This window comes from Lepisosteus oculatus, unplaced genomic scaffold, assembly GCF_040954835.1.
Source record: "Lepisosteus oculatus isolate fLepOcu1 unplaced genomic scaffold, fLepOcu1.hap2 HAP2_SCAFFOLD_48, whole genome shotgun sequence".
In the NCBI taxonomy this organism is placed as follows: Eukaryota; Metazoa; Chordata; class Actinopteri; order Semionotiformes; family Lepisosteidae; genus Lepisosteus; species Lepisosteus oculatus.
This window is the reverse complement of record NW_027168020.1, coordinates 1,443,641-1,466,372: the sequence shown is the minus strand read 5'-3', so window position 1 is coordinate 1,466,372 and position 22,732 is coordinate 1,443,641. Positions and strand designations below refer to the sequence as shown.

Genomic DNA, 22,732 nt, shown 5'->3' with positions numbered 1-22,732 from the left:
ATTAATGATGGGGGTGCATGCTTCCAGGCGCCTTACAACTGTAGGGACTGATTAGAGACAATTCGTAGCGTGTGCTCGTTTCCATATACGCCCCGTGTTGCAATGGTAGGATGAAGTCAAATACGGCTTGGACGTGTAACGGCATTCTATCCAACTGCAGGACTTGAGGGTTTTTTTGTGCTTTGTTCTGTTTTCGTTGACATCGCATTCGTAAGAGCGTCAAAAAAAGGTAATTCCAGCATATAACAGCCAGCCTTAAGTCCTCTGAGGCGCATTTGTCTGCTAGCATGCTTTTGTGAAAGTTCAAATTTGGACAAACACAATCTGTGGCGTTTAGCGTGACATAGTCTTGCAGGCATCGTGCTGTCTCACTGCAATACTATACCACTGGAGGAAACAGTCCATCTGGCCATGAAACTCATTTGAACGTCTAGCTACAGCAACTAACAATATCATGATTTATTCAGGATGTGTGGAATCAGAACATCCCGGAGACAGCTTCCGAAATCGTGAGCATTCTCTGGTGGTGTCCTGCTGGGATCCTGTGGGCGTGTGTTGGTGGTATAGTGGTGAGCATGCAAAAGCCACTGCATTGGCCAGGAATCGAACCCGAGCCTCTTACTTGGCAGGCAAGAATTCTTCCACTGAACCACCAATGCTCAATACCTGTACCTTCAAAAAAGACGCTTTTTTGGTGCTCTGTTCAAAAAGCGTCGACATCTGTTTCCAGCTGCAAAATGCCATCCGCAGACACTGAAGAATTTATTTATTTAGACACCGCTCAGAATCCCCTGTAAGATTCTCCCTCAGTTCCTTTGAGCAGTGTTTTACCTCTTTCAAAAGGCTTCACTTTCCTAGTCACATTCCAAGGCTCATCGAACCCGGGCTGTTTCCTCCAGCGGTATAGTATTGCAGTGAGACAGCACGATGCCTGCAAGACTATGTCACGCTAAACGCCACAGATTGTGTTTGTCCGTTCGTGTCAGTCGTCCTGCAACCACGGGAAGTGGGACACAAACATGCTGCAATGCTTTCAGGACGTTAGGATTTGTTTATGCAACATCCGAGAAGAGTACTTGTGGCTTGAATGTGAACTGTACGTGCCCGCCCCCTTTCCTCTGTAGTGCATGAGTTCCTCCCGGCATGCCCTTCGTCATTGTTCTGTCATCTTGTATTTAAAGGGTTGTATTTCTGCTGCTGAAAATAAGCAACGGTTTTCTCACAACGCCCTTTGTTTCCGACGGAGCCCTTGTCTGTCATGAAATTCTTCAAAACCTCAAGCTAGAAGAAGAAGACGACAAATATGAAGCGTTACAGCAACGACATGCCATGAGACGATTGATAACGATTTCCGTAGGATCCCCGCGGTTGCCTGGCAACCGTCAGCTTTGCGCAGTGGCAGTATCGTAGCCTGTGAGGTTTAGCCGAGGCGCGATTATTGCTAGTTGAAAACTTTTCCCAATACCCCGCTTCCGCCGGTTTGCAATACAATCGGCGAAAGCAATTTTTGACAGTCTCGTCAGAGACTGAGCAAGGTGTTTAAAGACAGATTTTGTCATGGTGACATCATGATAGAAAGAAACAAGCTTGTTACGTTTCAACAGAAACGCTCTTTAGCTCTTTCAGCGTTATGCAGAGAACAGCGTCTGTCGAGATCACTTTTGAGTCAGCGCGAAACGCCGTGTGCTGTCAGTTTGATTTCATATTGCTTGTAGCGGCGCCCGGCTTTTGTCTGTCAAACGTTAGGTTGCGCTTCTTCATGCTGCATCGTCGGCATGAGTGGAGCTTTATAAACGTCTGTACTTACTGCGCCCCATAAGAAATCGTTTGTCCCCGTTCAAAAGAGATTGTGCGATGTCCTGCAGCAAACCTTTGACAGTTTGAAAAGAGGAATTTATTCTGCTTCCTGTGCGTGCAGTAGTTACAAAGTTGAACGCCTTTACACGATCTGCTGCAGTTTTCAGTGGGCGGGCTTTGTCAAATGGCTTGGAAAAACGCACTGTGTTTCGGCTCGGGAAACATCATGAGCAGTGTCCTGCATGTTTTCTGTGTATAGCTGTCTTTTAACGCATACAGAATTCATTCGAAATCATTGATTTCTCCAATTAACAAGGGTCCCTTAAAGGATGAGTCAAAGTAACGTCTAATCGGATTAGTTTCCTTAGAGCTGGTTCAGAGTTTGCTCAAGAGTTTACCTTTCACAGATGCGCAAAGAAGAATGTTGGGGGTGCACGCTTCAAAGCTCCTTACAGCTGTAGGGAGTGATTCGAGACGATTCGTGGCGTGTGCTCGTTCCCATATACCGTACGCCCCGGGGTGCAGTGCTAGGATGACATACAATACCGCTTGGGCACGTAACGGCGTTATATGCAAGTGCGGGACGTGAGGGTTTTCGTTTGTTCGTTTTGTTTTGCTCTGCTTTGCTTTGTTTCGTGGTCAAGAGGCGTAAGGTAAGTCGTAATCCAGGGAGAACACTGGTGGCAAACAGTCCGAGGTGAGAGGCGAGGTCCAAAGTCGAAAAGGCAGAAGGGGAGTCCAATATCCAGAATAAACGAGGTAATGGAAAAACGCCAGGTAGAGCTCTCAAGGAGCAGACTCAATACCGAGCAGCGGGAAGCAGGTAAAGATGGTAAAAATAGCACTGCGTACCGCACGGTGGAGTGTGTGCAGGTGGGTAAACTCGTGCGGCGGCGTTTGTTAATAATCACCCACTGCTGGTGCTGATTAGATCGCTTATGAGTTGGTCTTAACTGCCTGGCGGTCATGACAAGCTCCTCTTTAAGCTGTGGTTTAGTTTTGCATTCATGTGTTTCTAGAGCAGTTATTTATGGGGGTGGGTGGGTCTTTCACAGAGGCTCAGGACAAATCCCCCACATGAAATTTTACTGTGTGCGTTCAGACAGTCACAGGTCAAGAGCCAGGCAGGAGGACAATGGACAGAAGAGCCAACAAACTAAAAATAAAAGAACGAATATGAAAAAGCCACCATCTTTTTCTTTTTGACATTTTCCGACTTTCATGCAAGCCAGGACAAAGTTGCTCGTAGCTACTTGTGGATTCAATTACTCTATCGAGTGCTTTGATGAGTTTTTGCAATTTGATTGTCGTCCTGTCAGCCTGTTTCTGTTTTTTTTTTCAATCTAGTGATGGAAAGTAAGAGGGAAATGATGGAGCAATCAATAACCGCTCCGGAAAAATGGCAGAAAGAAATGGCCCGTCACTAAGGACATTTGTGAAGCAGAGGAGTGACATCACCACAAAGGCGACTTATTCTGCTGATCGTTTTGGTGAATAATGATTGAGGTGCGTTAAGAGAAAGGTAGCTGCGTCAGCATGCTTAGGCTGCAAAGGATCAAGCAAAGGTTTACTCCATGCTGAAAAGAGAAGAAAAGAAGCACAACGTTTCGACTGTGGAGCCTTCTGCGCCATCTTCTTTAGCGGTGATGATGTTTACATTGGAAAAACTGAGACATGCGTCCCTGGGTGGGCTTGAACCACCAACCTTTCGGTTAACAGCCGAACGCGCTAACCGATTGCGCCACAGAGACTGACGGCCGCTTGTGCTCCCTACATTTGCAGGTTTATGGTCAAAGAAAACAATCACTTGCGCTTCTTGCAGCCGGCAATCTTTTTCCACTGACAACCAAGAAATGGATTTCATCTTTCACAAGCTGTATGGATTTCTTCAAAAACAAGTTATTCCAGAAAGGAAATGAATTCTTGCATTAAACTGAACCAAGCTGTACATGTTTGTCTGAAATGATACATTCGGCACAACAAGACACGGAGAGAGGCACCGCTGGTATTCAGACCCAGGATCGCCTGCTTACTAGGCGGGCACTTTAAGCCACTAGGGAACAGCGCCAGCGGAGCACCGCGCTTTTACAGACACTTGGACACATCTGCGTTCGGTGTGCACTTAACCTGCTCTCTGAGCCCGTTGCCTCCGTCCCATTTAATAGCAGAACTGACGCCAAGAGAAATGATGAGAAATGGCATTTATCGGGCACTTTTCATGTCCAAGCTGTGCATTCTTTGGCGACACCATTTTTTCTTTTGTTTAATTTCTATACTTATTCATAGAATAAAAACGATATGTCATGTACTGTAAGGGAAATGTCTCTTTTTTTTAATGGGGAAAGCTAGCACCACTAAATGTTGTGTTTAGAAGAAGTGATTTAACATGACACGTGACCTAATTTACCGGAGCAAAAGCTCACCCAGCAAGCCCTGCTTTACTTCTACAGGAGAGAAGTATTGTAGAGTCTGCAAGATGTTCAGCTGGGTAGCTACGTCAGCATGCCTCGGCTGCAAAGGAACAAGCAATAGGTTTATTGCATGCTGAAAAGAGAAGAACGGAAACACAGCGTTTCGACTGTGAGGTCTTCTCACACCTGAAGAAGCCTCACACCTGTAAAAGGCTCCATGGTTTTCTTTCTTCTCTTTTCAACATGGAATACACCTATTGTCTGCAAGATGTGACAATTTCATGGTGTTTTGGAAGAAAACCTTTTTTCTTTGAATTCAAAATCAATCGGAATTTCAGCACGACACATCAACACTTTTTCTGTTTTAAGGAGATGATATTTTAAACCTGATAAAAATAGTAGGAAACACAAGTTTCTTGCTGTGAAAATTTAGATGGGGAAGTGTACTACTAGTAGCAGTGTAGAGCTCTCTGTGGTGGAGTGCAAGCGCATGTTCTATGGGCCAGTGGCGTAATGGATAACGCGTCTGACTTCGGATCAGAAGATTGTGGGTTCGAGTCCTGCCTGGCTCGTGAGGCTTTTAAACCTCTCAGGTTCCTCGGTAACAGGTTGCCGTCATGTATATGAACTATAGAAAAGCATTTGCCACAACCCGTAAATTAGCACGCAAGTGCGGGCTAGTGAACACAGAACTGTATGGAGATCATCTCCAGCTCCGAGCTCAATTGCAATGAAAAAACATGCAGAACAGAACTGGAGAGCAGCTGAATTTGTGCTCGGTAGGGTGGGGAGGACTCAGCATTGCTATTGTTCTAATTGGCATGAACTGCAGGGGATCTGAATCAGAACATGTCAGTTAGTTCGATCATTGCGTCAATATGTAGGCCACGTTAATACAGAATTATTACTTTGTCTGTCTCGTCTTTGTATATAGCTGAATGTCCCTGACAATTTCATGTTAGTTTTTAAGAACAACATTGGTGCTAATATATACACATATAGCATATAAGGAACACGTAAAAGTTTAGTCCATGCTGAAAAGATAAGAAAACCGCCACAATGTTTCATCTTGGAATAAATCTTTACTTGTTGTTTTGCAGCCTACCCATTCTGACCTAACTCCTCCCTTGAAATTCCCTAACAGATAAGGGTACGTAACGGCTCATGCGATGCTCAGTTGCAATTTGTCCCAAAACAAACAAGAACAGCAGCTGAGGGTTTGAGTTTGAACATGCACTGTATTAAAGCAGCTTTTATTTCCATTGATAAATGCTAGATATTCCTACAGAGATTCTCCAGGTGAGTAAGCGATTCCTGTTTCTGTTTCTATTTCTGTTTCATATATATATACAGTATATATATATATGTTACATGTGTCTCTGCAATAGTACAAATGTGTTATACACTATCAGGGGCTGCTTTTTTGTGCACCTCATCTACAACAAGGGTTTTTTTTTTTCATTTATGTTTGTGGACCTTCACCATTTGAGGAAGTGAGTTAGATAAGAAAGTTACAGGTATGGTGAGCAATGACTGACAAAGGCACGTACTGCGTATTCCTTACAGAAGTGTAAGCAATTTGTTCTAAAAAACACCGGCTAAAGTCCAACATCGTTAGCAATCTTATTACTTAAACAGAATTAACATCAATAAACTGTAAGGTGCTGGTACATGCGAGTAGATTTGATCTTCTATTAAACAAAAATGCAATTACAGCTCTAAAAAGGTCAACCTAGACTTCTGGAACAGATCTGTTCAGGTCATCGCTGTTCCTCTGACCTTGTGAGTCTTTGGAATTTTAAAAGTGTATTTTGCTTGCCTTTCATGTGGTCTGTGTACAAGTCACTGTGGCGTATGCGGTCCTACACAGCCTTGCTATAGACGTGACGAGCCTCCGCTATGTTGCAATGGAGAACAGGTTCAGTACGGAGCTGCCGAGAAAATTCAGCTGGAAAGCTCGTTGCAGAAAAGCATCGGTATCTGTGTCCAGCGGCAAAGCGTCCTTCGTGGGTGCTGAAGAATCGATTTCACAGGCTGCGGGTCCAGGCGATTTAGAGTGTTAAAGGTCCCAGCGAAAACGAAATGGCGCTGGTCCTTTTACACGCACGCACGCAATCAAATGCAAAGGACGCCGTAGTCGGCAGGATTTGAACCTGCGCGGGGAGACCGCAACGGATTTCAAGTCCGTCACCTTAACCACTCGGCCACGACTACAGCGAGCGCCGCGGTCGCTGCCTTTTTGCTACAATCGAACAGGGAGTGCGAGGCGGCGGCGGCAGCGGAGGCAACTTTTTTCAAGTTCGCTCTCCGTTTAAGAAACCTTTTACGCCATACGTGCAAGCACACACACACACACCTCAGAGGACTTAAAGGTGGCTTCAAGTTGGAATGATAAAGTCTCCCCGTTCGGACATGAAAACAGAACGTTCTTAGACAGAAAGCAATCAACAACGGAGACATGTGGACGACGATTTTAGTCACTGCACTTTGAATAGCATTTTTGCTCCAGTTACAGGAGATGCACCAATGGCCCTTGACCTACGTTCTTACCAATGCCTTGAACATTCAAACAAAACAGCCCTCAAGTCCTGCGGTTTAATATAACGCTGTTACGTGTCGAGGCAGTATTTGACTCTGTCCTACCGTTGAGACACGGGGCGTATATGGAAACGAACACATGCTACGGATCGTCTCTAATCGGTCCCTACAGTTGGAAGGCTCCTTGAAGCGTGCACCCCCATCATTCATCTTTGCGCATCTGTGAAAGGTAGACTCTTGAGCAATGTTTGAGCCAGCTCTAAGGCAACTAGTGCTATTGGACAGAGACCTCTGGAAGATCCTAAGAGTCTCTTAACACCACTTCCAGCAGCAAGCTTAATTGTTCGCTGGAGGTCTCCCACCCAGGTACTGACCAGGCAAAGAATCACCACTACATTGAATGAGGAAGTTAATCCTGAAATCCAATTACATATCTCAAGGTAAGACAAATCCATAAGAACATGTCTTAGTATTACTTCGTTTACATTAGTATGGCACTGAGTTGGAGCTCCTCTTTAAGCTGTGGTTTAGTTTTGCATTCATGTGTTTCTAGAGCAGTTATTTATGGGGGTGGGTGGGTCTTTCACAGAGGCTCAGGACAAATCCCCTGCCTGAAAGTCTAATGTGTGCGTTCAGACAGTCACAGGTCAAGAGCCAGGCAGGAGGACAATGGACAGAAGAGCCAACAAACTAAAAATGAAAGAACAAATATGAAAAAGCCACCATCTTTTTCTTTTTGACATTTTCCGACTTTCATGCAAGCCAGGACAAAGTTGCTCGTAGCTACTTGTGGATTCAAATACTCTATTGAGTGCTTTGATGAGTTTTTGCAATTTGATTGTCGTCCTGTCAGCCTGTTTCTGTTTTTTTTTTTCAATCTAGGGATGGAAAGTATGAGGGAAATGATGGAGCAATCAATAACCGCTCCGGAAAAATGGCAGAAAGAAATGGTCCGTCACTAAGGACATTTGTGAAGCAGAGGAGTGACATCACCACAAAGGCGACACATTCTGCTGATGGTTTTGGTGAATAATGATTGAGGCGCGTTAAGAGAAAGGTAGCTGTGTCAGCATGCGTAGGCTGCAAAGGATCAAGCAAAGGTTTACTCCATGCTGAAAAAAGAAGAAAAGAAGCACAACGTTTCGACTGTGGAGCCTTCTGCGCCATCATCTTTAGCGGTGATGATGTTTACATTGGAAAAACTGAGACACGCGTCCCTGGGTGGGCTTGAACCACCAACCTTTCGGTTAACAGCCGAACGCGCTAACCGATTGCGCCACAGAGACTGACAGCTGCTTGTGCTCCCTACATTTGCAGGTTTCTGGTCAAAGAAAACAATCACTTGCGCTTCTTGCAGCCGGCAATCTTTTTCCACTGACAACCAAGAAATGGATTTCATCTTTCACAAGCTGTATGGATTTCTTCAAAAACAAGTTATTCCAGAAAGGAAATGAATTCTTGCATTAAACTGAACCAAGCTGTACATGTTTGTCTGAAATGAGACATTCGGCACAACAAGACACGGAGAGAGGCACCGCTGGTATTCAGACCCAGGATCGCCTGCTTACTAGGCAGGCACTTTAAGCCACTAGGGAACAGCGCCAGCGGAGCACCGCGCTTTTACAGACACTTGGACACATCTACGTTCGGTGTGCACTTAACCTGCTCTCTGAGCCCGTTGCCTCCGTCCCATTTGATAGCAGAACTGATGCCAAGAGAAATGATGAGAAATGGCATTTATCGTGCACTTTTCATGTCCAACTGCTGCAGTTTTCAGTGGGCAATCTTTGTCAGATGGCTTGGAAAAACGCACTGTGTTTCGGCTCGGGAAACATCATGAGCAGTGTCCTGCATGTTTTCTGTGTATAGCTGTCTTTTAACGCATACAGAATTCATTCGAAATCATTGATTTCTCCAATTAACAAGGGTCCCGTTTTGAACCTGCCAGAAGCATTCTTTCAATGTAACAGATTTACTCCGGGGAAAGGCAGCATGACATTGAGAGTAGCTCAAGCTTTCAGCACCCGTATCGGACTGCGTGTATGCAGACACCGCTCAGAATCCCCTTTAAGATTCTCCTTCAATTCCGTTTTGCAGTGCTTTGGCTCTTTCAAAAGGCTTCGCTTTGCTATTCACAATCCAAGGCTCATGACAGCATTTAAAACCAATCGCCACTGCGTTGGCCGGGAATCGAACCAGGTCAACTGCTTGGAAGGCAGCTATGCTCACCACTATACCACCAACACACACCCGCAAAAGCCCTGCAGGACACCACCAGAGAATGCTCACGATTTCGGAAGCTGTCTCCGGGACGTGCTGATTCCACAAATCCTGAATAAATCATGATATTGTTAGTTGCTGTAGCTAGACGTTCAAATGAGTTTCATGGCCAGATGGACTGTTTCCTCCAGCGGTATAGTATTGCAGTGAGACAGCACGATGCCTGCAAGACTATGTCACGCTAAACGCTACAGATTGTGTTTGTGTTGGACAGTTGGACCCTACAGCTGGACCCTCATAGACAACCTGAATAGCTTATTCAGAAGCAGTGCTGGACCGGGAACGAACCAGCTTCTTCCCAGGCACAAGAGTGACTTGTGAGGACTCGCGGTCCCACTCTGTGCATAGAGACTTTCTACCAGCCAGCCGGACTGCTGGTAGATCCCCTCGGAGCAACGACTGCCCTGCGTGGATGTCTAGACAAGGACCGGAGGTCTGTAATAGCTTTGAGGAGCTGTGTCAGGCAATGATCGGAGAATTTTCGGCTTTTATCGATCCCATAGCTGCCGTGGCCGCTGTGCACCATATTAAGCACGAAAAAGCTGAAGCCCCTCGCGACTATTATCAGAGGCTTAGGCGCACTTATTTTGCAGGGCGGAATGAAGAGGGTTGCGAAGAGAACGTGAATTTCAAAGGTTTATTCATTGCTAATCTGCATCCCTCAGTCAGGAAAATGATTGTGATGCACACTGATGCAAAAGCGATGAAAATGGCTGACATTAGAAGGTTGGCTCAAAAAGCCTGGGGAGCTGAAGTCTCTGCTTCCTCAGAGCGAAAACCTGCTAAAACGGCCGTGTTCGCCACTAAAGCCAGCAGGGTTGACGACTCGCCTCAGCTCGAGGCAGCTGAGGTTCCTGAGCTCGCTAAGCCCCGGCGCAAAATAGGCAGGCAGGACCGCACTAAGTGTCAGAGCCACCGTGAGCGCTACGGGGAAGGCAAGGGCTCAGGCAGAGTCTATCATAAGACTGGACGAAGGGAGTCGACTGCAACCCGCCTGGCCAGGCTTGAACAAGCCCTGCCTGAGAGATCAGGACAGGGTAAACCTTCCGCACCGAATGCCGGAAGTGTGAATGAGCTTAGGGGGACCACGCCCCTTCTCACTGGAGGAGGCGGGGATCCGTCCCAAGCCCCTCCCTCAGTCTATCTGATTGGGTGGGAGGGTTCCTGCCTGGAAGAAGGCTGTGACTCTGAGTTGGGCGCTGACCCCGCCCCTGAAGTCAAAGAAGAGGCAGGCTTCCAACAATTCTTAGGGAATCTCAGCCAGAAAGGCAAAGCAAGGCGTATTTATATCAAGGTTTCTCTTGAAAACGTCTTAGATAGAGAAGCACTGATTGACACTGGGGCTGAAATTAGTTTGATGTCAGCCGATCTACTCAGCGAGCTCAAACGAGTAGCGAAAGGAAAAGGCATCAGACTTAAGGTAGAACCGTGTAAGATAGATATTTCCAGCTATACCCAGGATCATGCCAGGATCACACACCGAGTGTGGGTGGCACTTAGGTTCGGGCCAATGAACGTGGTGCATCCTGTTTACATCTCTAGGTTTAAAACAGAGCCACTACTCATTGGCCAAGACCTGCTTGACAGGCTGGAGCCTCTGGTGGACTGCCAGCGTGGAAAATTGTGGGCTCAGGTCAAAAACCCTAAGCCTGTTGCACAGCAAAAAGGGGGATTCAGTGGTTATGCTGTGATCACACAGTGCCCACTGAACACTATAGCTGAGTTGGAGGTTCCTCCTGGTTCCTCTGGACGAGAATAAATGTCTCTTCTTGCTTTCCAAAACTACAGGGAAGTCCTGCCCAGGCCAGCACTCCCACGGTCTCCCAACTACAGGAGCAGTGCTCCAAGCAGCTGCTTGACCCGCCAGGTAAAGCACACCCCCTTTTCATCCCAGAAGAAGAGTGGATCTCCCTGTCCGGTAATGAATGGGAGTCCTTTCTGTGCACCCTGGTACCTCAGGGGGTCCAGGAGTACCACCCCATGGTGGTGGGAGGGGGTCCAGGTGGCAGAAGTGCAGGTTGATGATGTAATTCTTAGCCTCAGCTCTGAGAAGTCCATAATCAGTGAAGGTCTGTTCGAGGACCTGTCGCCAAGCTGTCAAGTGACCCTGGTGACGCAGTCACAGGTTCTGTGGTGGGCACCCCCATCTCATAGGTCCATTTGGAGCAAAGGAAGCTGTGTAGCTTCCATCTCCATCGGAAAAAGGAAGTTTGCTCACTACTTCCTATTGGAAGTACCTATTGGTTCGACTGGGCGCCCAGCTGGACACAGTAAACAGTGTGCTGTGGACACGGGTGGACCCAGATGCCCACTCTCTAAGCGGTGACCCCGAGAACATTCGGTCAGGTCAGACGATTCCTCAGGCCTGCCAGGAAGTAAACGAATCGGACCTGATCGTTCCTGCGTCAACAGCAGGGTTTCCAGTACGCCTTGTCCTAAAGAAGGGACAGAGAATGGACGCTGAGATGGTTTTCTTCCAACCATCAGCTCAGTTTATCAGACTGAACCTAGCAGTCTGTTGTACCCCCAGACTGGAACGGAATGGCCGAGCCACCTGCCTGTTGGTGCAGAACATAGCAAAACAAGATGTCAAAATCCCTGCTCGCACTGACATGGGACTGGTAATTGACAATGGTTTCTATGATTTCGAACTAGCCATCCCAGTACTGGGGCAGCTCCCTGGTCCCTTGGCCAGGGAGGGGGGAACCGAGCAGGTGTACTACACCTACCCCCGGCGGATGATTGCAATTATGCCAATAGAGGGATTCTGCAACCAGGAGGTGTGCAGGGTGGACCTTAGCGATAAGGATGAGATGGTTGTGTACACAGTACACGCAGGTGTTCCGATGGACCACTCAGCCGAGAGTACGACCCGGGATACCGCCATGCCGTCAAAAGCGGGGTTCCTAGAGCAGGTACAGGAACAGGTTGGCAAGGCAGATGCCCTGGAAACGGAAAGCCAGCGTCAGCAGCTGCGTCAGAATTTCCAGGATTTCCGGGAAGTGTTTGCACGGGACGCCTATGACTGCGGGGTGACGGATTTGAACACAGTGCGCATTCCAACGGCCCCTGGCGCCCGCCCAACCTATGTCAGGCAGTATCGCATTCCCCTCACGGCATACGAGTCCATAAAGCAGACGTTGGATGCTCTACTAGAGCGTCAGATCATAAGGGAGTGTAACTCCACTTATAACTCCCCACTGTGGCCGGTGCTGAAACCCAATGGTAAATGGCGTCTGACCATTGACTACCGGCAGCTGAATAAACAGGTTCCTTTGTCACGATGGCCAATGATCTACCTAGATCAGGAGTTAGCCAAGGTGACAACAGCGAAATATTTCACCACAGTGGATGTGGCCAATGGGTTCTGGACCCTTAAGGTAGAACCAACAGACCAGTACAAACTGGCCTTTTCCTTTGGAAACAGGCAGTTCACCTGGAATCGATGCCCCTTTGGGTATTCCAACTCCCCAGCGGAGTTCAACATATTTCTGCACAAAGCCATGAGTGATGCAGCCGCCAGGGGCAACCTGGTCTATGTGGACGATATTCTGATGAGGAGTCAGACCTGGGAAGAACACATGGCCGAGATCAGGCATGTGTTGACCCAGCTCTCCTGTGCAGGGGCCAAACTGTCCCTGGCTAAGGGACAGTGGTGTAGGACCCAAGTGGAGTACGTGGGACTGTTGGTTGGAGCCCAAGGCATACAGCCACAGTCCAGCAGAGTCCAAGCTATCCAGAATATGAAGTCGCCCACTAACCTGTCTGAACTGCGCAGCTTTCTGGGAGTATGTAATTATTCCCAGCAGTTCATTGAGGATTACGCTGAAATAGCAAGGCCCCTCCACAAGCTGTTGCAGAAAGACGTGCCCTTTGAGTGGGGGCCTTCCCCAGAACAGGCTGTGATGGAGCTGAAGCGCAGACTCGGTAGTGCGCCGAGCTTGGCCTACCCTGACAAAAATAAGGTCTTCTACCTTGAAGCAGGGTTCTCAGAGCACTGCCTTGGGGCTGCTCTGAGTCAGGAATATAACCAAGAGTGAAGGGTGGTGGCATATGCCAGTCGAGCCCTGAGCCCAGTGGAGCAAAAGTTCTTGGACTGCGAGAAGGCCCTGTTGTCTACGGTCTGGTCGGTAGAACACTTCCGTAGTTATGTTGGGGGACAAAAGATCATCATCGAAACCTGCCACCAACCTGTGACATTCCTGCATAGCCAGAGACTGAAAGCGGGCAGGGTGTCAAATAGCAGGATTGTGGCATGAATGATGGCCCTACAAGGCTATGAGATAGAGGTACGTTATGCACAGAGCAAGAAAATGTACCTGGGACAGGGCCTGGCTTTGGGCCAAGTGTGTCACGGCTGTGACACTGACATGGAAGCTCCAGAAACAATTCCCGCTGCTGAGCTACCGAACAATCATCGGTACTACGATGAGAACGTGGGCCAGGGCTTACCCATGGCCTATGTTGACGGTTGCTCTTTTCGCCACGAACAGCAGGTGCTAGCAGGGGTAGGAGTAGTCTGGCAAGACAATACTCCCTGTGGGCCGACCCGCTATAAGCTAGGACCAAAGACTAGTCAGTATGCGGAAGTAGCTGGGGTGCTGATCACCCTCCAGCAGGCCCTGACACATGGCCTTAAACAGTTTGTCATCTGTAGTGACTCGAACTACGCCCGACATAGCTTCGTGTCTCACGTTCCGTATTGGAAGGGTAACGGCATGAAAAATGCCCGGGGCAAGGAAGTAAAGAACAAAGAGTTGTTCCTGGCCAGTGACAAGCTCACGACCGAGGCTGGAATGATGGTTTACTGGAGGAAGGTGAAGGGACACTCCCAGGTGAAGGGACCCGACAAAGACGGGAATGATGAGGCCGACCGGTTGGCCAAATCTGGCGCCTTAGAGGGTGAACCCTGGCAGTTCCAGCAGGAATGGCTACCCCCAGAATTCGTGGCTGAGGTCAAGGCGGTTACCCGAAGCAGGGCTAGACAGGATGTCGGAGCTGACCCTCAATCTGTAGTGCTTGGGTCACAGGGTTTTAACACCGATCTTGCGGAAATGCAGAAACAGGACCCAGCAATTGGGCAAATGTATCAGCATATCGCTGACCCAGTGCGTCAACCTCTTTCGGAGCAGGTGCTGAGCCAGTCTCTGGAGCTGAAGGAGCTGGCAGAGGTGAAAGACAACCTAAAAATTATAAAGGGGTTGTTGGTTTGTGTACCAGTTGCACAAGGTGTCCCAAAGTGGGTAGTTCCCCACTGTCATCGGGGGGTCATGATCCAACACGCTCATGACGAACCCTGTGGGGGTCACCGGGGAATCAAGGCTACATACGACACTATCCAGCAGGTGGCATTCTGGCCTCACATGGGCCAAGACATCGCCGCGTATGTAAAGGGGTGTCTGACGTGTAGCCAGTTCCAACCATCACGGCCCTTGCACCGTGCACCACTCCAGAAAAAGGGCATGACATTCACCTGGTCCAATCTTCAAATGGATTGGGTGGGGCCGCTGGTGAGGTCATCCAGAGGGAACAAATATTTCCTCACTGTTACGTGTGCATTCACAAAATGGATTGAGTGCCTCCCAGCACCCAACGACACGGCAGAGACAACTGCAGTGCTGTTGGTGAACCATGTGTTCAGTCGATGGGGATTCCCCCTGACCGTGGTCTCGGATCGGGGAACCCATTTCACAGCTACAGTAATGGCAACCCTGTGGAATATGCTTGGGGTCAAGACCCAGTTGCATATCTCCTACCACCCTCAATCCTCGGGCCAGGCAGAAAGGGCAAACCGAACGGTGGTTAGTATGCTCAAAAAGTTTGTCTCCAACAGCAGTAGGGACTGAGACATTAAGCTGCCCCTGGTTCTGATGGCCATCCGAGGTAAGCCCCATTGCTCTACGGGGGTCCCACCTTTTGAGATGATGACAGGTCGGAAGATGACTCTTCCCCTACACTGTCTTTATGGGGTGGAGGACCTGAGCACGACGGGGGCTGCTACGGCCCATCAGTATGTGTCAGACCTGCGAGCACATCTGCAGGCAACCTTTGCTTTTGCCCAGAACAATCTGGGAAGGAGTGCAGAGGGTAGGAAAGCATACTATGACCGAAAGGCAGTTAACCAGGAACTCCAAGTAGGAGACAAGGTCCTGTACTTCCAATTTGCCAAACCCACAGGGGTGGCCCGGAAGTTCTTACCCAGTTGGACAGGACCCCACGAGATTGTCGATAAGGTATCACCGGTAGCTTATCGAATTCAGATTGAGAAGGGAAGGCAATCTCTGGTCTACAAGTGGGTGCATCGCAACCACCTCCGGTTGTATCGCCCACCTCAAATGGCGCCGGAGAACACAGAATAGGGTTAAACGTCCAAACCCGATCAAAGAGGGGGGTGCCCCTTTGTAGCTGCAGGTAGTTAGGTACTGTACTGTAGGTCCTGCTAGGAAAATATATTCAAAATTATAGTGGAACTGTACCATGTGCCTCATCTATGTTCCAGAATGGGAATCCTAAAACTGCCAGGGCTGGTCCTGACAGTACTGTGGATCGCCTCGACACAGCCCCTTGAAGTTGTGGAACCTGGTCCTCCTACCGGCATAGTCCTGCAGGAAACCATAGTCCTCTCCATGGAAATCTTTATGGTACAATCTTTTTTTTTTCTTATAAAATATACTTTATTCCGAAAAAAAACACATCTCAAAGGGAAACGTCTCACACGATAACACTCCACAAAATTAAAACATCGGCGGAACGGCGGTGATTGTCCGTTATCAATCCTTGCAAGGGTGGGCGGATTTGCGCTATTATGAGAGTCCCTCCAAACCCTACCGCTTGCTGTAAACCATTAATCCCTGTACAGGGTCCATAGGCCTTTCCAGTGCTCCTTTGCCGTGGGGAAACCCCATTTAGCAACGTCGCGCTTCATCCTCCTCCTGAGGTCCGCCAGGATCCTCTCTTCCAGCTCCCTCGCTCCCCACTTGTTGTTGTGCCGGATGAGATTGTTTCTCGCGTCCCACAGGCCTTTCTTTGTGAGGGACAGCAGCAGCCACATCAGGAACTGCGTCCCCCTGTCCAGTCCGGTAGGTGCCAGCCCCAGCAGAATGTACTGGTAGCTGAGCACCGCATTCGTTTCCAGGAGTTGCATTATGTTGTCCATTCTGCCCCACACCGCCTTGGCGAAGGGGCAGCTCCTTCACTTTATTAAGATACTGAAGAAAGATGTGGAGACGGGGGTTTGAATTTAATCCTTTCTGTAGGGGGTTTAGACTTTCAAGTCACAAACTGGGGTTTATGGCAGGAAAGGGGGGTTAACTGATAAGGATTGCAGATGCAAGCTAGGAACCCCCCTGGGTGTAATGTTAAACTGACCATTTGTCCAGAACATCGTAAACTGGCCAAATACCATGAACCCCCCTCTTTACCATCAGACCGAGTGACGTCAGAAACGGAGAAGAAAACACTATATAACCCAAAAGTTTGTAACAGTACGGGGAACAATACTTCGGTTTTGTTGTTTCTTGCGGGAAACAAGACTTTGGCTTTATTGTTCCTTGCATGCAATAAACTCATCTGTTTTACTTCATCTCGGGATCAAGAACCTTATTTCTTCTGTTACAACAAATTTGGCGTAGTCGGCGGATGCTCCAGAAGGCGCAGAACTTCCCATCGGCAGGAGAGATGGTCAGCGCGCACATAACTAAGAGGTAAGGACTCCTCTTTTATTTAAAAGTCCCGACTCTCTCTGACCGATTGGGAAATCTCTGCTCCCTGCGAGAATCGCCCGAGATGACGGAGTAAACGTGAGTTTCTGAATTCCTCTGGCCCGGGGAAGACACCGGTGTATGTAATGGGTTGTTTGCTGTAAGCCCAGAATTTGGTCTGGCAGGGGTTCCGCGGTATTGTGTACAGGCGTTCGAAGCTGGTTTATGCCTTAATTGCGCGTGGAGTTTTTGAACGGGTTTTGGACCCTTACCGTGAAGTTCAGGACTGGTGTGGGCCTTAATTGCGCCCGGAGTTCTGAAGGTCAGAACTGGTTTGGGCCTTAATTGCGCCCGGAGTTCTGAGGCTCAGGATCGGTGTGGGCCTTAATTGCCAGATTAAGGCCTTAAATGGCCTTAATCAGCCATGCACTCTGGTTTCTTTTCATCTCGTACAAATCTTTCGCCTTTTACTAAAGATTTCCGTGGAGAGGAGCATGAATGAGTTCCATGCAATTTTTGTGCTTCCCTGCCTTCGGGTGGGTCGCAGCTGGGTTGGTCAAAGAGAGAAAACAAGCACGTTCGCAATCGCTCTTGTAATGGTGATTGTGGCCGTCTGCTCCGCGAGTTCTCGGTCTCCGGCCGTCTGATTGGCGTTCTTTTCTTTGGGGGGCGGGAAGTGTCCGGCCGCAGGGGATCTTGGGACCTCGCTTTGCATAGCGGCTTCCCAGAGTGCGTCGTTTCCGGCACAGTGTGGCCGGGTGTTTTCCGAGTTATCGCACGGATTGGGCACGGCCGCAAGCTGAGAGCCGCAGGCGATGAGCCCGGAGCTGAACGGGCCCCACTGGCTAGTTTGTAAGGCCAGGTGCATTGCCAACCATGACCGGCAGCGCAGAGGCTTTGAAGGCGGCCTGGGCTCCTGCAGCTGTGCAGCCACGCACTCTGGTTTTTCTTCATCTCGTACAAATCTTTCGCCTTTTACTAAAGATTTCCGTGGAGAGGAGCATGAATGAGTTCTATGCAATTTTTGCGCTTCCCTGCTTTTGGGTGGGGTACGGCTGGGCTGGTCAAAGAGAGAAAACAAAAACGCTCGCAATCGGTCTTGTTATGGCGATTGTGGCAGTCTGCTCCGCGAGTCCTCGGTCTCCGGCCGTCTGATTGGCGCTCTTTTCTTTGGTGGGTGGGAAGTGTCCGGCCGCAGGGGATCTTGGTACCTCGCTTTGCATAGCGGCTTCCCAGAGTGCGTCGTTTCCGGCACAGTGTGGCCGGGTGTTTTCCGAGTTATCGCACGGATTGGGCACGCTCGCAAGCCGTAAGCCGCAAGCGATGAGCCCGGAGCTGAACGGGCCCCACTGGCTCGTTTGTAAGGCCAGGTGCATTGCCAACCACGACCGGCAGGGCAGAGGCCTTGAAGGCGGCCTGGGCTCCTGCAGCTGTGCAGCCACGCACTCTGGTTTCTCTTCATCTCGTACAAATCTTTCACCTTTTACTAAAGTTTTCCGTGGAGAGAAGCATGAATGAGTTCCCTGCAATTTTTGTGCTTTTCTGCTTTCGGGTGGCGGGCAGCTGGGCTGGTCAAAGAGAGAAAACAAGCACGTTCGCAATCGCTCTTGTAATGGTGATTGTGGCCGTCTGCTCCGCGAGTCCTCGGTCTCCGGCCGTCTGATTGGCGCTCTTTTCTTTGGGGGGCGGGAAGTGTCCGGCCGCAGGGGATCTTGGGACCTCGCTTTGCATAGCGGCTTCCCAGAGTGCGTCGTTTCCGGCACAGTGTGGCCGGGTGTTTTCCGAGTTATCGCACAGATTGGGCACGCTCGCAAGCCGTGAGCCGCAGGCGATGAGCCCGGAGCTGAACGGGCCCCACTGGCTCGTTTGTAAGGCCAGGTGTATTGCCAACCACGACCGGCAGGGCAGAGGCCTTGAAGGCGGCCTGGGCTTGCGTGATCGGATCAACTAAATGCTGTGGTGTTACTTTTTGTCAATGAAAAAATAAACTCTTTTCGTTTACAAAGACGGTTACAAAGAATGTGGACCAGGGTAATACTTTGAGCTTACAGCTTGTCCAAGGTCATTCATTATTAATACTCTTAGTAATATCTTCAGTAAAGACTTTGATGCATAAAATATTCCTGCATATTTAAAATATTTATGATAAAGGTGGTAGGTTGTGTACTTTTGTCCAACAGAACAATCTTGCTTTTATAAAATATACCGCCTTTTTAATGTTTAATGATTAACATGCTGTAATACACTGTTTAAATTTAAAAGTCTAAAGAGTATACACCTTAAATTCTTAATTGAATAAAGATTGTCCCTCAGCAGTGATCAGGATTCAAAACTGACGTTTTCTGGTGACAGCTCAAATGCTGTACAGGAGAGGTTAACCTTTATTAGCTCCACCTGGCGATTTTACAAGGTGATTCCGGATACTATTAACATAATCTAATTTGCGTCCGGTATGATGCGGTATACTGCGACACTCCCACCGTGTTATACCGCAGCATACCCCGCTTGTTTTGAATGGCTGCATATGTATATAGACTCTATATATACATTTGGTGCATGCCACAATTTTGGATGGTGGTGGAGGAATAGGGATTTTCTCAACACGGCAGGGACTCCAGTTAAGAATGCTGGGTTTATCTCTGAACTATTAGAAGCTTTGCAGCTACTGACTGAAGTAGCTGTGGTAATGTGTAAATCACATAATAAAGAAATGTTTCCAGTAACTCGAGGGAACAACTTTGCAGATGCAACTGTCAGGTGAGCAATACTTGTAGAACAGTAGTCTGAGACCTCTGTGAAGCAGAGAAATGGACATGGTTAGAAAAGATTATGGGGCTGCAGGATGATGGGGTGTGGAGCTGACAGCACACCAGACGCCCTGCATGCCCTCACAGCCTAATGCCCTTTATAGCCCGACAAATGCACTCTGTTGGACACCCAGGTGGGAGTCAAATGGTGTGCCGGTTACCCAAAACTGGGTGAGAACCGGGTTTGAAGCAGTAACCACTTATGTGGTATCTAATGTGGATGTAATGTTTATCAAAGGAACTCAACTACAGTTCAGGTGCGGGTGCAACAGCTCAAAAGGCCTGCTCCTGAGGAACCTTTCAAACCTGGGAAATTGAAAATTGTAAAGGGAAACCTGGGCTCTTATAATCTGTTTTCCCGGTGGGTTGCTGCCACTGCCTCTGTGTCTGTGTCTACCAAACACTTGATAACAGAGATACTACACTTGATCTTAGCCAAAAGGCCGAGAAGCGATGAAACACTTGATAACAGAGATAAGCCCTCGTTGGGCACTGCCCTGCCCCTTGTATTATGATCAAGGAACACACTTCACAGGGAAGGTGTGTCAGGCTGTGGCTGCATTGTTCGGAGTGAGATGGACTGAGATCACCCTCAGTCTGCTGGAACAGTGGAATGAAGGAACAGATCTCTGAAAGATCGACTAGACATCAGACTGAAGGAACGCCATGGGATGCGGGCTGGATCAAACAGAACTGTGTAACAGCCTGTTTGATATCATCACGGGCCAATCAATGAAACTTCCTGGGGGGACGAATTTAGCTGGACGAATGGATTGTTGAATTTGCTAATTCTCTATTGTAGTATTGTAGGTTGCTAGGACTTAGCAAAGCACTATGATGAAGAAAAATATATATCATAATTATAATCCAGACGATTGGGGCATTGGTGCATGGCTACAGTCTGTGCTAGGAACATTGAGAGGGTCTCTGGTTCAATACATATTTGTGGGTCTGGTATTATTCGTTATGATCATATCGTTAATATCCTGTTTGAAAAACATGTGGACTAAAGCTGCTGCTTCTGTGCTAATTGTACGCCCTGAAGGGATCATGAAGGTCAAAAAATGATTTCATGGGAAAGGTTCTCTTATCTAGTGGCAGAACCTGATGGGTAGAACAATATAGCTTTAAGGGGGGTTACCCTTGGGAGTGATTCCCCTAGATGCAAATGATTATTGTGGTTTGTTTGTTCATAATAAGATGTTTTGCAGGAACGGAACAAAGAGAAATTTTACAACTTCAGCTAGAATTGTTCTGCAAAACGTCACAGCTGAGGCAGGGGAACAATGTGTAGATTTTTCTAAGAGTTATTACCCAGTTGTTGACCAATCTGTTGACCAATGTTGACCAAAAAAGCCTAAGATTATGCTGGGCTCCAGCCCACAGGGATTTACCTGTGCTGTAAGAACTAATGAGTGAATAAGGAGACTGGATTCTGGTGAAAGACTTCAGGAAAAAGAAATGGTGTTCACTCAGGTGGAGGGGGCTGTACCAGGTGCTGCTGACCACTGCCACTGCTGTGAAGGTCACAGAAATGGTGCCCTGGATTCATGCTTCCCACTGTAAAAAGGTCACAAACGAACTGAGCAAAGCGCAGGAGTGATGTCTCCACAAGGACAGATGGGGATAACCTGCTTGGGACTGATGTGCACAGCCCTTTTCCTTTTTATGTAGAAGCCTGTCACCACCCCAAAAGAGGAAGAATCTAAACACGAAGCCTCTTTGTATACAAACTGGCTGAATGAAACTGATAATGAGGGGGATATGAGTAATTTGTGGTATAAATTTATAAATCATACTGTAAAGTTAAAGAAATGTAATGCATCTTGTTATATATGTGCTTTAATGCCTCATTCTACAGCCTCACCCATGCGACTTTTTATGAAATGTACTCTTTTATTAATATCACGTTAGAAGGCTTAGACGCTATCAAACAAGAATTAAGGGGAGTTAGATTAATGGCACTTCAGAACAGGTTCGTGCTGGACCTTCAAAATGCAGCATCTGGAGGAGTCTATGCTTTAGTAGGAGACTCCTGTTGTACATATATTCCAGCTAATGACTATGATTACGGAAATCTTACGCTCGCTATTCAGCATTTGAAAGAACTAAAAGACAAGGTGAATAAAGAGAGAGGCATAAAAGATACACCGGCTTTTCTCTCCTGGTTAGAATCACTGTTTGGGCCAGGGGGAATGTTTTTCTTTTAAGTTACTAACACCGATTATAGGGGCTGTGATACTTGTCTTCCTGTTTTTATGTTGCTGTATGACATGTATTATTCCAATGCTTCAAAATATGGAAATATGGTACCTAGGGGGATAAACTGTTCATCCTTCCAGTCTGGAGAATTGGCAGCTGTCTGACGTCAGTAAGTGATCCTTAAAAAATTAATAGTTCCATGACAGTGTGCATCACCAGAAAATCAATTTCAATGCATTAAAACTCTTGTTATCCTTCTGATCATTGAAGTGTCATTGCCCCAGCACTGTATACTCTTACTTTTGACGCCTGTCTGAAGTTGGATCCATTTCTAAGAATGGTGACTCACATATCCTCATGCTCAACTTTGGCTCAACCACACAAACTATGAAGTTAATCATCTGCTTTTGCTCCAAGATTTATGTTACTAGGCTCTCTCCTGGGGATCCTCGTGTTCAAACATTGCCCTTATTGTGGATGATCCATGACAGAATTCAGGGAATTCAGAATTCTGATACCTCAGCTCAGATTCTGACTGGGCAGACTGTCATTGCCTGGTGTGAATGTGTGCATATCTGTTTTTGTGCATGTTCTGTGGCCTGTTGTACAGTACATCACAAATGAAAGGGAAATGGAAAACTAAAATAAGACTCAAGTGTTTTATCTTTCATTAACAGTGTTTCATTAGTATCTGTGCTAGATCCTGTCATCCACTGCTTACCACGACAGGCTCTAGCACAGGATAGCAGCTAATACATTTAACAATCTCACTGCACAATGTTGTATATTCAAGGGCTGATCTTCTGTACTTTTTCTTTCACTTTTCATTTCCTAGAAACTCAGTCCTGCCAGGAATAATCTGAGAACAAAATCAATCTGAGTGAAAATCTAAGCAGAGGAAGATTGTTTTACAGAGTCAACAAGGTCTAATTCAAGGTCATCAGCACTAACAACATTCTCTCTGGAGACAGGCGATAAGAAAATTGAAAGTGTGTAT

General features: G+C 47.7%; 8 non-coding genes and 1 pseudogene across 8 annotated transcripts; 5 read left to right on the top strand and 4 right to left on the bottom strand.

Annotated features, from left to right (window-relative positions):
* Window positions 1–1,384: 1,384 nt before the first annotated feature.
* Window positions 1,385–1,526, top strand: LOC138230182 (U4 spliceosomal RNA). The gene has a single exon (XR_011186218.1). It is a non-coding gene; the product is annotated as a U4 spliceosomal RNA (small nuclear RNA).
* Window positions 1,527–3,474: 1,948 nt separating this feature from the next.
* On the bottom strand, window positions 3,475–3,548 carry trnan-guu (transfer RNA asparagine (anticodon GUU)). Its single transcript has one exon. It is a non-coding gene; the product is annotated as a tRNA-Asn (tRNA).
* A 1,159-nt stretch (window positions 3,549–4,707) lies between these two features.
* Window positions 4,708–4,780, top strand: trnar-ucg (transfer RNA arginine (anticodon UCG)). Its single transcript has one exon. It is a non-coding gene; the product is annotated as a tRNA-Arg (tRNA).
* A 1,560-nt stretch (window positions 4,781–6,340) lies between these two features.
* Window positions 6,341–6,422, bottom strand: trnas-uga (transfer RNA serine (anticodon UGA)). Its single transcript has one exon. It is a non-coding gene; the product is annotated as a tRNA-Ser (tRNA).
* Window positions 6,423–7,958: 1,536 nt separating this feature from the next.
* On the bottom strand, window positions 7,959–8,032 carry trnan-guu (transfer RNA asparagine (anticodon GUU)). Its single transcript has one exon. It is a non-coding gene; the product is annotated as a tRNA-Asn (tRNA).
* Window positions 8,033–17,152: 9,120 nt separating this feature from the next.
* LOC138230261 (U5 spliceosomal RNA) lies at window positions 17,153–17,266 on the top strand. The gene has a single exon (XR_011186291.1). It is a non-coding gene; the product is annotated as a U5 spliceosomal RNA (small nuclear RNA).
* Window positions 17,267–17,660: 394 nt separating this feature from the next.
* Window positions 17,661–17,777, top strand: LOC138230250 (U5 spliceosomal RNA). Its single transcript, XR_011186279.1, has one exon. It is a non-coding gene; the product is annotated as a U5 spliceosomal RNA (small nuclear RNA).
* Window positions 17,778–18,168: 391 nt separating this feature from the next.
* Window positions 18,169–18,283, top strand: LOC138230304 (U5 spliceosomal RNA). The gene has a single exon (XR_011186334.1). It is a non-coding gene; the product is annotated as a U5 spliceosomal RNA (small nuclear RNA).
* A 1,610-nt stretch (window positions 18,284–19,893) lies between these two features.
* Window positions 19,894–19,988, bottom strand: LOC138230177 (U2 spliceosomal RNA; annotated as a pseudogene).
* Window positions 19,989–22,732: the final 2,744 nt, after the last annotated feature.